This window comes from Dipteris shenzhenensis, chromosome 4, assembly GCF_047967505.1.
Source record: "Dipteris shenzhenensis isolate YYH24624 ecotype China chromosome 4, Dip_SZ_1.0, whole genome shotgun sequence".
Classification (NCBI taxonomy): Eukaryota; Viridiplantae; Streptophyta; class Polypodiopsida; order Gleicheniales; family Dipteridaceae; genus Dipteris; species Dipteris shenzhenensis.
In genome coordinates, this window is record NC_141599.1 from 2801452 (window position 1) to 2813181 (window position 11730).

Here is an 11730-nt window from a genome sequence, read left to right on the forward strand (position 1 = left end):
GAGTCCTCTTGTTGAATTTCCCAGGTCCACCAATGAAGAATAGGCATATAGATCAGTGGATGTGGCATTATTGTGGTGCATATTAGTAGATCCTCAGGTTGTTAAGAAATGGGATCCACCATTTTGGTTGGAGACTGGAATCACGGTTGCTCGTGGGAACTAAAGAGATAGGTAGTTGTTCATAGCCTAAGAGGATGAGATTCTTGCCATGGCTGATGAGACTTCGCTAAATGAACTCTATGAGGGCCTCTACTTCCATGATATTAGCCATACAAAGGTGCCATGATTGCTTGTCTTTCCCCCTTCGCCATGCTCATGACCCACTCTCTCTTCTCTACTTCCTCTCCCCCATCCCCTTCTCCTTGTGGAGTCACAATTGCAATGACTTGGGAGCCACAAGAGGTGACACTTGTGGATAGCTCTTGCTTGCATTGAGTAGGTTGGTGGTGAGCTCCTCAACATAGTTTTGATAAGATCCACATGACCAAGTCACAATCGAGGACTACACAATACTAATACTATAGTGGACTTGTGGGCCATTTTCTTGATGGGAGAGGCAATTTGCAAGTAGATTCTTAATGTGAATCTTGAAAAAGCATTATCAATAAGGGCTATGAGGGGGCTGATTGGACCAATGACTTTTTAGGTGCTCGCTATTTAGTGTTTCAACATTTTGTGGATTGTTTTGGCATCAACAGATGGACTAGGGTTTCCTTTGATGGAAGGTGGAGGGGATGAAGGAGGAGTCAATATAGGGTTTGGCCTAGGGTTTTCTTTGGTGGAAGGTGGAGGGGATGGAGGAGGGGTTGACTTGGGCCTAGGAGAAGAGAGAGAGAGAGAGAGAGAGAGAGAGAGAGAGAGAGAGTTTTAAAAAGACTCTCTTAAACTTTTTATATAAGGCAATTTCAAAACTTGAACTCAAGATTCACTCTCATTTTCTATGGAAAGAAGTAATAACACTACCAAGCCAAATCCTTCTAGTGCAATGCAACTCTTACAATAGCATCAACAGCAACAGTTCTTACTAGAATAGCAATAACAAGTAATTCAATTTGACATTGACGGGTCCATGACCCATTGTAGAATAGTACCAATAAAAAAACTCTCAATCATTATTTGGATGGATGTATTGACTTTTTTATTGCTTTCATGATGTGTTAGGCTAGGATTTAGTGGATATGGCCAATGATATAGTAAAAAAGTGTTATCTCTATTAGAATGATGTGAAATATGGATTAGTTAAATTAATTTCCCAAGCAATAGAATCAGCTAAAGGTGGGAGACTGGAGGCCCATCTAAATGCTCAACATGTCATATAAAATTATCTCCAAGGCATCAACTCTAAGGATCTAGGAGATTTGCATATGGGGGGGTTTGATCGAGAGAGAGATGGTTTATGAAGGCTCTGGACATCTGTGAAAATCTCCTAAATGTTTTGACTACCCTAGACTATGCATGTACCACTATCTAGAGATTCTTATTTTTTGGGTTTTGACTTGGATAAAGCCTATGACAAGATTAGATCAAACTTCATTTTGTTTGTGCTTGATAAGTTCTCGTTTGGATCTATGTTAATAGGATGGTTTGATCTTTATTCGGGAATGCTTCTACAAATCTGTGCATCAATGGAGGAGTTGTGGGTAGGTTCAAGGTGGAAAGCCAATGAGATAGGGTTGTCCCCTAGCCCCATTGTTGTTTGCTATTTGTTTGGTTTCATTTAATAATTTTCCAATAAAGGGTGTTGGTGAAGGGAGGTGGTCTCACCGGTGAAGGGAGGTGGTCTCACCCTCTCATAAAGCAATTGTGCTTGTAGTTATTTGTCAATGACATTGTGGCATTTTTTTAGGAGAATTGAGACAGTGTGGGGAATGTATTTGAAGAATTCCACAAGTTTTGTTTGGCATCAAGAGCTCTAAATTCCATTGGCAAAAATGTTTGTGATGGTATTAGATCAAGGTTTTCTCCATACCTAGGCAAAACATCTCCCAAGATGATGTATCCATGAGATGCTCGATAGTTTGGGCTTCCCTATGTCTAGGACTATTAACTGAACAGACATTCAATTAGTTCAAGGAGAGAGTGAAAATGAAGTTGCACAATTGGAATGGGTAAATTCTAGGATGAAATCCTCGGGTGTTAGTGATTTAACACATACTGATAGTATCTACTACATGTGGCTATTGCATCTAATTTTTTCTCAAATTTTTCAAGCAATGCCATTGGCTTGAGATTGAAAGGATGTTACATGCTTTTTTATGGAAGAAGGAGGGTGGAAAGGTGTCGAATGCACTCCATTCCTTGAGAGGGTCTTAATGCCTAGGCCTTTTTCACATTGGCTTAAAGGAATGTGTCCATGCTTGGTAAATGGTTGCTTTGTTTGTTTAAATGCAACACATCATGGCCAGTCATCAAAAATGGTAAAGGTAAAGGGGTGGGTTTGTGGAACGGACTTTTCTCATATGGTTGGATTTGTTTCAAGCTCCCCTACAAATCATAGGTTCTAATTTGATTGGAACTTGGAATGTTTGTATGAGACTTCTCACATGAAAAGGTCGTGGAGCCCTTCGGGGTGACACTAGTTTAGAATAAGGAATTTGGTGGAGTTGGGGGATGACTTATAAGGGTGAAGTAGTTGCTAACTTGTATGTGCCATGTCTATGGAGCTTGTTTTATAAAAGGGTTCATGCATGGTCTCATATCTAGGACTCTAGCAAGGCTGATTGGCTCCGTTTGGGGGTTTATAAAAGGCAATAAATCACTAGTCATGTCCTACACTGCTAGTTTTCTCACTAACTCAGACATTTCAGCCACACGTCAAAATTCCATCACCATATTACCTAGAGCATGCATCCCCTAGTCCACTACCTCTCTTTGGTAGTTTCTTTTGATCGCTTGGAAAAAGAATTTGGAGGGGTAGTCAGCACAGTAGTAGTAGCTGATAGACACAGTCGTTTGATCCTAATTCTTGCCAAATCATCTTCCACTAGCTCCCTTGCCTGAATAGCAAACTCAACATCCACGAATAGCATGGAGAGGATCAGATCACTTGGGGAAAGACCAACATAGCTCTAAGTGCCGTCCTCACTAGATGTAGTAGTTTGTCTACCTTTAGCCTACTCATCCTATACTAAGCATCCTAGGCTCAAGCTTCTTTTGACACCACATGAATGGCCACATCTTGCTTCATATAGAGGTCTTCAATGTCAAAACTATCCAACTTCTAGGAGCATCAAATTAGCTTGCAAAAATTGGTACAAGTCAAAAGCTTCTTATTACACTTAAAGGGTAGAATATCCAAAGATTTGCTAGTCCCCACCAAGACACTAGATCACATCAAAGATTTGCCAATTCCCACTAGGACACTAAATCTCCACATCAATGGTCTAGGAATACATAGTTCTATGGTGTTGTGTCCTTTTATTCACATTCTTTGTATTCTATCTGTAGATGTTGCACATACCATTTTATCTTTATTTCCCATTACGTCTGTATTGAGTTATGACGCTACAATCTTTCGGGGCCATTCTAATCTGATTGTAACCATTGTACCCATCCAGGATGGAATAGACTTCATCCTCATGCCCCACCACCTCTTCAAGCATTGAATCCAAGTATGGAAGTGGGAGGGTGGTGGTATAGTTGTTTCTCTTGGTGTATGGCTTGGAGAGTCTATAGAGTGAGGGGACCATAATATCTTTTCAATTTGCTACCATTGACGTAGCCGTCCAACCGCCTTGGGTGGCTATTCTACAACCACCTTGTGGAGTAATCTCCACTACATGGTAGGGACCCATTCCTCCATATTTAAGTTTGCTCTTGCTATTGTGAATGCTATAGAAGAGTGATAGGTCCCCTACTTCTAGGTCCTTGTTCTTGAGATTGCGATTGAACCATTTTTGGCATCTTACATTCTCCACTCAAAGGCAATACGCTATGTGCAATCTTGTCTCATATAGCCATTCAAAATCTATTAGGCACTCAACTAAAGCATTTTGTATGAGGATTTCCTTAACTACAATGCGTAGGCTAGGCACTACATACTCCATCAGCATAACTACCTCTACCCTAAAGGCTAAGCTGAAGGGAGTGTAGTTGGTTGCCACTTTGTATGAAGTTTGGTAGGCTCACAGTGCTGCAATGAATTTGTGCTTCTAGTCTCGGTACAACTAGTTTCAACTATACAAGTTATGATCATGGAGCATGTTTTGTTTGAGCTTTCAGCTCGGCCATTGTCTCTAGGGTAATATAGCATGGATTTCCTATGTATGATCAAATCAGGATCGCTATTGGTTCATTGAGGAAATGGGTTCCTCAATCACTAACTTGTTCCAAGGGACATCCAAACCATGTGATTACTTGTTCATAAAAAAAATTAGCTATGGATCTTGCATTAGCTTTCCTTATACAGCCTGGCCCTCTACCCATTCAGTGAAATAATTGGTGTGGCCAAGATGACATATCTGGCTCCCATTCCCTTAGCTATTGGGCTTATAGGATCAATAAAATATATGCCCCATTTCTCAAAAAGGTGATCTGTTATTATTCTCGTTAGGGGCATCATATCCACCTTGTGGGGGATCCTCACTCTTTAACAGGGATTGCATTGTTTAACAAATTCAACTGCACCTTTGAAGAGGGTCAGCCACCAAAGGCCTACTTGTAGCACCTTACATGCTGTAATATCTGTGGCAAAGTGGCCATCAGCTATTCCTGAATGTGCCTCCTTGAGCACGTCCACATATTCATGTTCTCACATGCATCTGTGCATAATGCCATCTTTTCCCATGTGGTAGAGATAGGAATGCAATGGGAGATCATGCATCCCTAAAAGAAAGACTCTATCAATTAGAGAAGCATACAAAGACTAGATTAGTCACCTACCATGCCACAACAATAGAAAAACAAAGAAGGAAGGCATGGTTTGACAGAAACCTTAAAGCTAAAGACATCAAGGAAGGTGACATGGTCTTGCTCTATAATGCCAAGATCCATAAGGGAAAGGTCACTAACAAATGCCATTATCTATAAAATGGCACAAGAGATATGGTCATGTCACTTTCAAGAGCTTGCTAGATCTCAGGAATCAGAATATGGCAATTGGGACTCCTAGGCTACAATTTCTTGGAAAAGTTTGTGAAGCATGCTGCTTCGCTAAACAAAAGCAAATCAACTTTGGCAAAAGTACCTCTCAAGCACGAGGTATTCTTGATTGGATTCATACAGATGCCCAAACCTGCAGCATCAATGGTTCACTTTACTACTTGACTTTCATCGACGACTACAACAAATATTGTTGGGTCTACTTTCTGAAAGAGAAATCTAAAGTGTTTCTAGATTTCAAGAATTCAAAGCCATGGTAGAAAACCAGACAAGCAGAAAGATCAAACTCATGAGATTAGATAGAGGAGGTGAATACATGTCTTCAGCATTGATGAACTTTTGCAGAAGTCACGGCATTCAAAGACAATTCACTTATGCAGATACTCCTCAACAAAATGCAAGAGCTAGAAGGAAGAATGGTACTTTAGCATCCAGTGCTAGAGAAATGCTTAGTGAGAAGCATCTTCCGAATCAGTATTAGGCAGAAGCAATAGCCACTGCAAGCTATTTGCTTAATCAGCTTCCTACCGAACCGATTCATGATATGACACCTTATGAAGCATTCGCTGGACACAAGCCACACATTGGGCATCTCTACATATTTGGTTGCATAGCATATGCCCACATACATGATGATCATCGCAAGAAATGTGGGGGTTAAAGGCCACTGTACCTTAACCCCGGTTATGTACAATACTCAAACATATATATATATATGGATGAAATAGAAGATTAGGGTGTTCTGCACTCACCAAAGCTTGTGTCTCTCAAGCTCCCTCTCACCCTCTTAGCTTCCATTGTGTCCTCACAACTGGTATCAGAGCTTGGCCGTAGAGCCTAGCGGTAGTGTGAGCAACTCGGTGTAGCTTCTAGCCTATGGTGCATCCCAAAGATCCTTGTTCAACAGGAGATACAGATTTTGGAGCTGCTATAGCAATTGGAGAGAGAGGAGAAAATCCTCTTGGGCATTTCTTTTACTGGGTTGTAAAGTGGAAGGCGTAGGATATAAGCAAATCTTCTCAGACACACATATGTAGTGGTGCAAATATCCAAAGTTAGAGACATAATTTTGACTTAAAGTCTTCAAAGAAGTTGTAGATCAAATTGAGAGCTACATTTTCACTTTTAACATCTTTGTCATCCGAGTTTTCAGTGAAAAGTTATAGCTCCTGCAAAAAGTGACGAAATTCATTTCTTACAAGGATTTTGTGTGTTGGATCTCCATATCCAGGCCACCATTTGCAGTTCTGACAATGCCAGTGGATCCAAAGTAATCAAAAACTTCTACTTGAGAAGCTGCTTCCGATTCTATGAACTTTTGAAGCTGTGGTGAATCTCTGTCTACTCCGAGGTCTTCATTTCGCCATTTTCTGTGTGAGTGGGATCTCAACATCCGGGCCTCCATTTGCAGAGCTGCATGTCTCGTTGGATCCGGGACTGCCTAAAATATGTGTCTACAAAGCTGCTTGCCATTCGGTGAAGAATCAAGGGAGTTGTGATTTTTTCCGTTGTCTCTTTAAAGGAAATTTCTCAAAGTTTCCAAGACCTTCTCATTGATTGCCATGTAGCATTTTGGCTAAGGTTGTTTCCTAAGGTTCTTTTTTGGAAGTAAATGCAAGGGTTGACTGGCTCTTACTCCATCCTTGGATGAGATTTTGGAGTTATGGCAGAAGAGAGATATTTGTAGATTGTCTTACTGAGATCGATTATGCAGTGACACCCATGTTTTGAGACATCCCAAGTTCTACTTTCACTAGCAGTCATTGCCGTTGTAAGGCCATGATTTCTTGGATATACCTTATCCAGATCACTCTGGTTGTAGTCTGAGCCATGTGCACTCATTTGTGGTTTGCATTGGGTTGCAGTGGATGCTTTACAGGCCTTTTGGATGCATTGCGATCCTTGTTGGATGTGCTGATAGGCCCAGATTGTCTGGTGGGATGCTTTATTGATGGACGCTCAGCACACAGATGCTATTTTATGCTGAGGGATAGCTTTGACATATTGCAGTGGATGCACAGGTTGTGCTATGATATTTTGGATAGACATTATTGATGCTTATGCCCATGGATGGTGTTTATGCTTGAGGCATTTGGCTCTTATTAGCATTATATTTGCCATTATTTTGTCATTGTGGGTTGACATTTTCTTTTGGGCCAGATTTGCTCATATGGATGCATAGTATATGCACATGAGTCGGATGCATTTTGATGCTTTGAGCCTTGAGTTTTGGTGACACTATCCTTCATTAAAGCAGACATATTGGGTGCACTTGGTATTTGGTGTGATTTCTCTTTTGCAGGTACTAGCATTTGGGATTTTGTTTCATTTGCATCATGGCATCCTCTTCCATGTCTGAAAATGAGTTTTTCAGCATTAAAAAGTCTTTCTTTGTGGAAAGAACAGATAAGGGATGTGCTTATTCAAAAGAAGCAGATTAAACCCTTGGCAGGGATTGAAAGCTAAGCCTGCAGATATGTCTAAGGATGATTGGAATGAGTTGGATGCATTAGCAAAGTCTACTATTAGACTTCATCTTGCAAAGTCACTTTACTTCACAGTAGTAAATGATCAAAATACGGAAGATTTGTGGAAGAAATTGTGTGCCACTTATAAGAAGGAAACTACCTCTAATAAAGTTTACCTCATGAAGAGGTTGTTTGAGCTGCAGATGAAGGAAGGGGTCTCCATTCCTTCACTTAAATGAATTCAATATTATTTTCAGCCAGCTTCAGGCTCAAAAGGTGAATTTTGATGCGGAGACTAAGGCAATATTTCTCTTATGTTCATTGCCATCCTCATGGGATACCTTCTGTACAACTGTCAGTAACTATGCACCTAGTGCAGAACTGAAGTTTGATGATGTTGTGGGTAGCTTGTTGGCCGAGGAGATTAGACAAAAGTCTATGGATGGCAACAAGCAGGATGCAGCCTTAAATCTACAAAGGGACAAATCACAGTTTAGGGGGAAGTCCCAAGAAAGAGGGAAGTCTCATAGCAAATCTAGGGCACAAAACATTGAGTGTTACCACTGTGGCAAGAAGGGCCATATGAATAAGGATTGCTACAAGCTGAAAAGAGAGCAAAAGGATAAGAAAAAGAATGCAAATTGGGGTGCAAATAAGAAGGACGAGAATCCAAGGGAGGACAAAGGAAAAATGAAGATCGAGGAGATTAATGCAGTCACTGATGATAGTGACAATGACATTCTCTTCATGTCTAGTCTACCTGCTGCAGAGTTGCTCACCACTGCAGATGATTCATATTCCCAAGATTGGATTTTGGATTCTAGTGCTTCATTCCATGTTACTCCCCATAGGGAATTGTTCTCCACTTATGACAATGGAAAGATAGGTTGTGTGCATCTTGGAAATAAATATGCATGTGAGATAGTGGGAGTAGGTGACATAAAGTTTTCTTTTGCAAATGGGTCTACATTTGTTTTGAAAAATGTGAGACATGTGCCTAAGTTGACCAAGAGTCTTATTTCAGCGAGTCAGTTAGATGATGCCAGTTGGTTTTGGCCAAGGGTGCCAAGTGTGGGACTTTGTATCCCTGACATGTATCAGGGGTGTGTGATCATGTTTTTGTAATAAACGAGCAACCAAATACTTCTTTGAGGCATTTCAGGTTGGGGCACATGAGGCAAAATGGAATGAAACTCTTATGCCATTTGGGTTATGTACCACATTTGAGTTTTTCTGAGTTTGAATTTTTTGAGCACTATCCCTATGGAAGCAGACTAAATTAGCCCATAAAAGAAGGGGAAAGAAAGGGCTTGAAAGGCTTGATTTGGTGCATTCAGATGTATGTGGTCCCATGCCTACACGATTAATAGGCGGGGCTGGATACTATGTGACATTCATTGATGATGTAACTAGGAAAGTGTGGGCTTATGCTAGAGCTCGGAAGAGCAATGTGTTCCAGGTATTTTAAAAATGGTTGGCTTTGGCTGAAAATCAGTCAGGTAGAATGCGTAAATGCATACGGACTAATAATGGTGGAGAGGATATCTCTCATGACTTTTAGCATCTATGTGATACACGTGGGATTAAGAGGGAGCTCGCGTCCCCCCCTGATACTCTAGAGTAGAATCTAGTTGTAGAGAACAGATGAACCACACCATTCAGGAAAGGTTGCAATGTATGCTTTCCAATGCAAGTCTTTCTAGTGGTCTTTGGACTGAGGCAATGAAGACTATAGTGCATGTGATCAATAGATCACCTAGCAAGAGTTTGGATGGTGGTATTCCTAAAGAGGCATGGAGTGGCAAGAAGCCCTCTTACTCTCATTTGCATATATTTGGGTGTGAGGCATATGCACATGTGCCAAAAGAGCTTCAGAAGAAGCTAGATCCTAAGTCTAGGAAATGCATCTTTCTGGGTTATGGTGAAAGTGGAGAGATGGGCTATCGTCTCTCGGATCCAGAAGCAAAGAAAATCATACGAAGCCATAATGTGGTCTTCAATGAGAAGAAGATGCATAAGACACCCATGAGGGATGTGGAAATGAGGAGAATCACTTTCCAAGATGTTAATCAACACCTATATGTTGATAGACAACAAGCTGTCCATGCACCGAATGTGTAGAAAATGGTGCCACCAGGTACTCCCACAGGTACAAACAATCAGGGGCAAATGATGGATCATCTATTGGTGGCAATGATGAGCCAAATGCGCCTGATATGTAGGCGGGATAGCAAGCTGAAATGCCCTTGAGAAGAACATCTAGAGTGTCTAGATCGCCTGAGAGATTTGTTCCAGGGGTAGACTATGTGATGCTTACTGATTGCGGGGAGCCTTCTTGCTACTACAAAGAGGCTATGATGCACGAGGATCAGTGCAAGTGGGAGTATGCTATGCAATCAGAGATGAGTTCACTCATAAAGAATAAGGCTTGGGACTTGGTTTCTTTGCCACATGGAAAGAAAGCATTGCCATGTAAATGGGCCTACAAGATGAAGGTACAGGTGATGATGTGCCTAAGTACAAGGAGTGAAAAAATGCTTCCAATTGGTGCAAAAGGATGAGATTTACATCCTAAACAATGTTGACTTACATAAGCACATTAATACACTAATCACACAAAATTAAATTTTAAACCCCCACATCTTATAAAAAGAAACCCCCCCCCCCCCCCACTTCTTTCTCCTCACTCTTCCAAGCTAATACCATCTCTCATCCATCTCCAAATTCCATCAAGCATCCATATCTTCCATTTGCCTCTATTTTTATCCTCCACCTTCCATCCACCATCTCCACCGCCACTTTTTTCATCTATCCCCCCCTCCACCACCACTTTTTCATCCAAAATTCCCCCTCCACCATCACTTTCGTCATCCACCACCATCTCCACCATCACTTTTGTCACTCCCACTCACCACCACCACCACCACCACCACCACCACCCCTTTTTCCATCCACCCCTGCTCCACCATCCTTTTTCCATCAAAACTCCACTCCACCTCCACCACTCAAGTTGAACTGCCCTCCACCATCACCCTCTCCAACAACCCCACACCTCCACCTGCACCACTCAAGGTAAAACCCCCTCCACCACCATCCTCTCCACCCCCCCCTCCCCCCTCTTCCCCCTCCACCATGCACTTCCTACCCCCCCCACCCACCCTCTCCTCCACCACCATACCCCCTCTCCACCCCCCCTCTCCAACCCCCCCCACCACTACCACCACCACCCTCCCCCACCCCTCCACCCCCTGCCCCCCCCTCCACCACCACCGCCCCTCTCTAAGGTCCTCTTTCCTTCTCCCCCCTTTCCAACCCTTGCCCCTCCTCCACCCCCCTCTCCACCAACCCCCCCCCCCCCCCCCAACAACCCTCTTCCCCCCCCCCAATCACCCTCCTTCCCCCCACCCTCCCTCCTCTCACTCTCTCTCTCTCTCTCACACGCACTTTCTCTCTCTCACACACACTCTCTCTCTTCCTCCCCCTCACCTCTGTCTTGCCCCCTCACCTCTCTCTTCCCCCCCTCACCTCTCTCTTCACCCCTTTCCTTTCTCTCTAACCTCCCCTCCTCCTTGCACCAAGTCACATGTACTCCGTTGCCTTGGGTGCCATAGGTGCATTGGGCATTGCGTAGGCCAGTTAAGGAATCAGAGCTCAAGAAACAGAGAATATTGATGATACCCCAGTGTATGAAGGATTAGCCAAGACAAGAAAATTGAACCTTGCCTTGGATGGAGAAGAAGAAAAGCCTATATACATTGGTGAATAGCTCACTCTAGAAGAAGAAAAAGATTTAAAAGCATTGCTAATGGAATATAGAGATTGCATGGCTTGGCCCTACAAGGAAATGAAAGGGATTTCCTCTGAATTTTTAGTACGTACCATATCGATTAGGGAAGGATCCAAACCTAAGGTATGTGGACCCTACAAGATAAATCCCAAGTATGGCACCCATGTCCATGAAGAACTAGAAAAGCTGCTAGATGCAAGTTTTATTTATGAGATCGAGCATACCAATTCGGTGTCACCAATTGTGATTGTTCCTAAGAAAAACAAGAAGCTCATAATATGAAAATCTCAAGAGTGTCAATGCAACAGCAGCAATCAAAGATCACTAACCCCTACGATTGACTAAAACAATTTTAGAAAGGGTAGATGGGTCTGA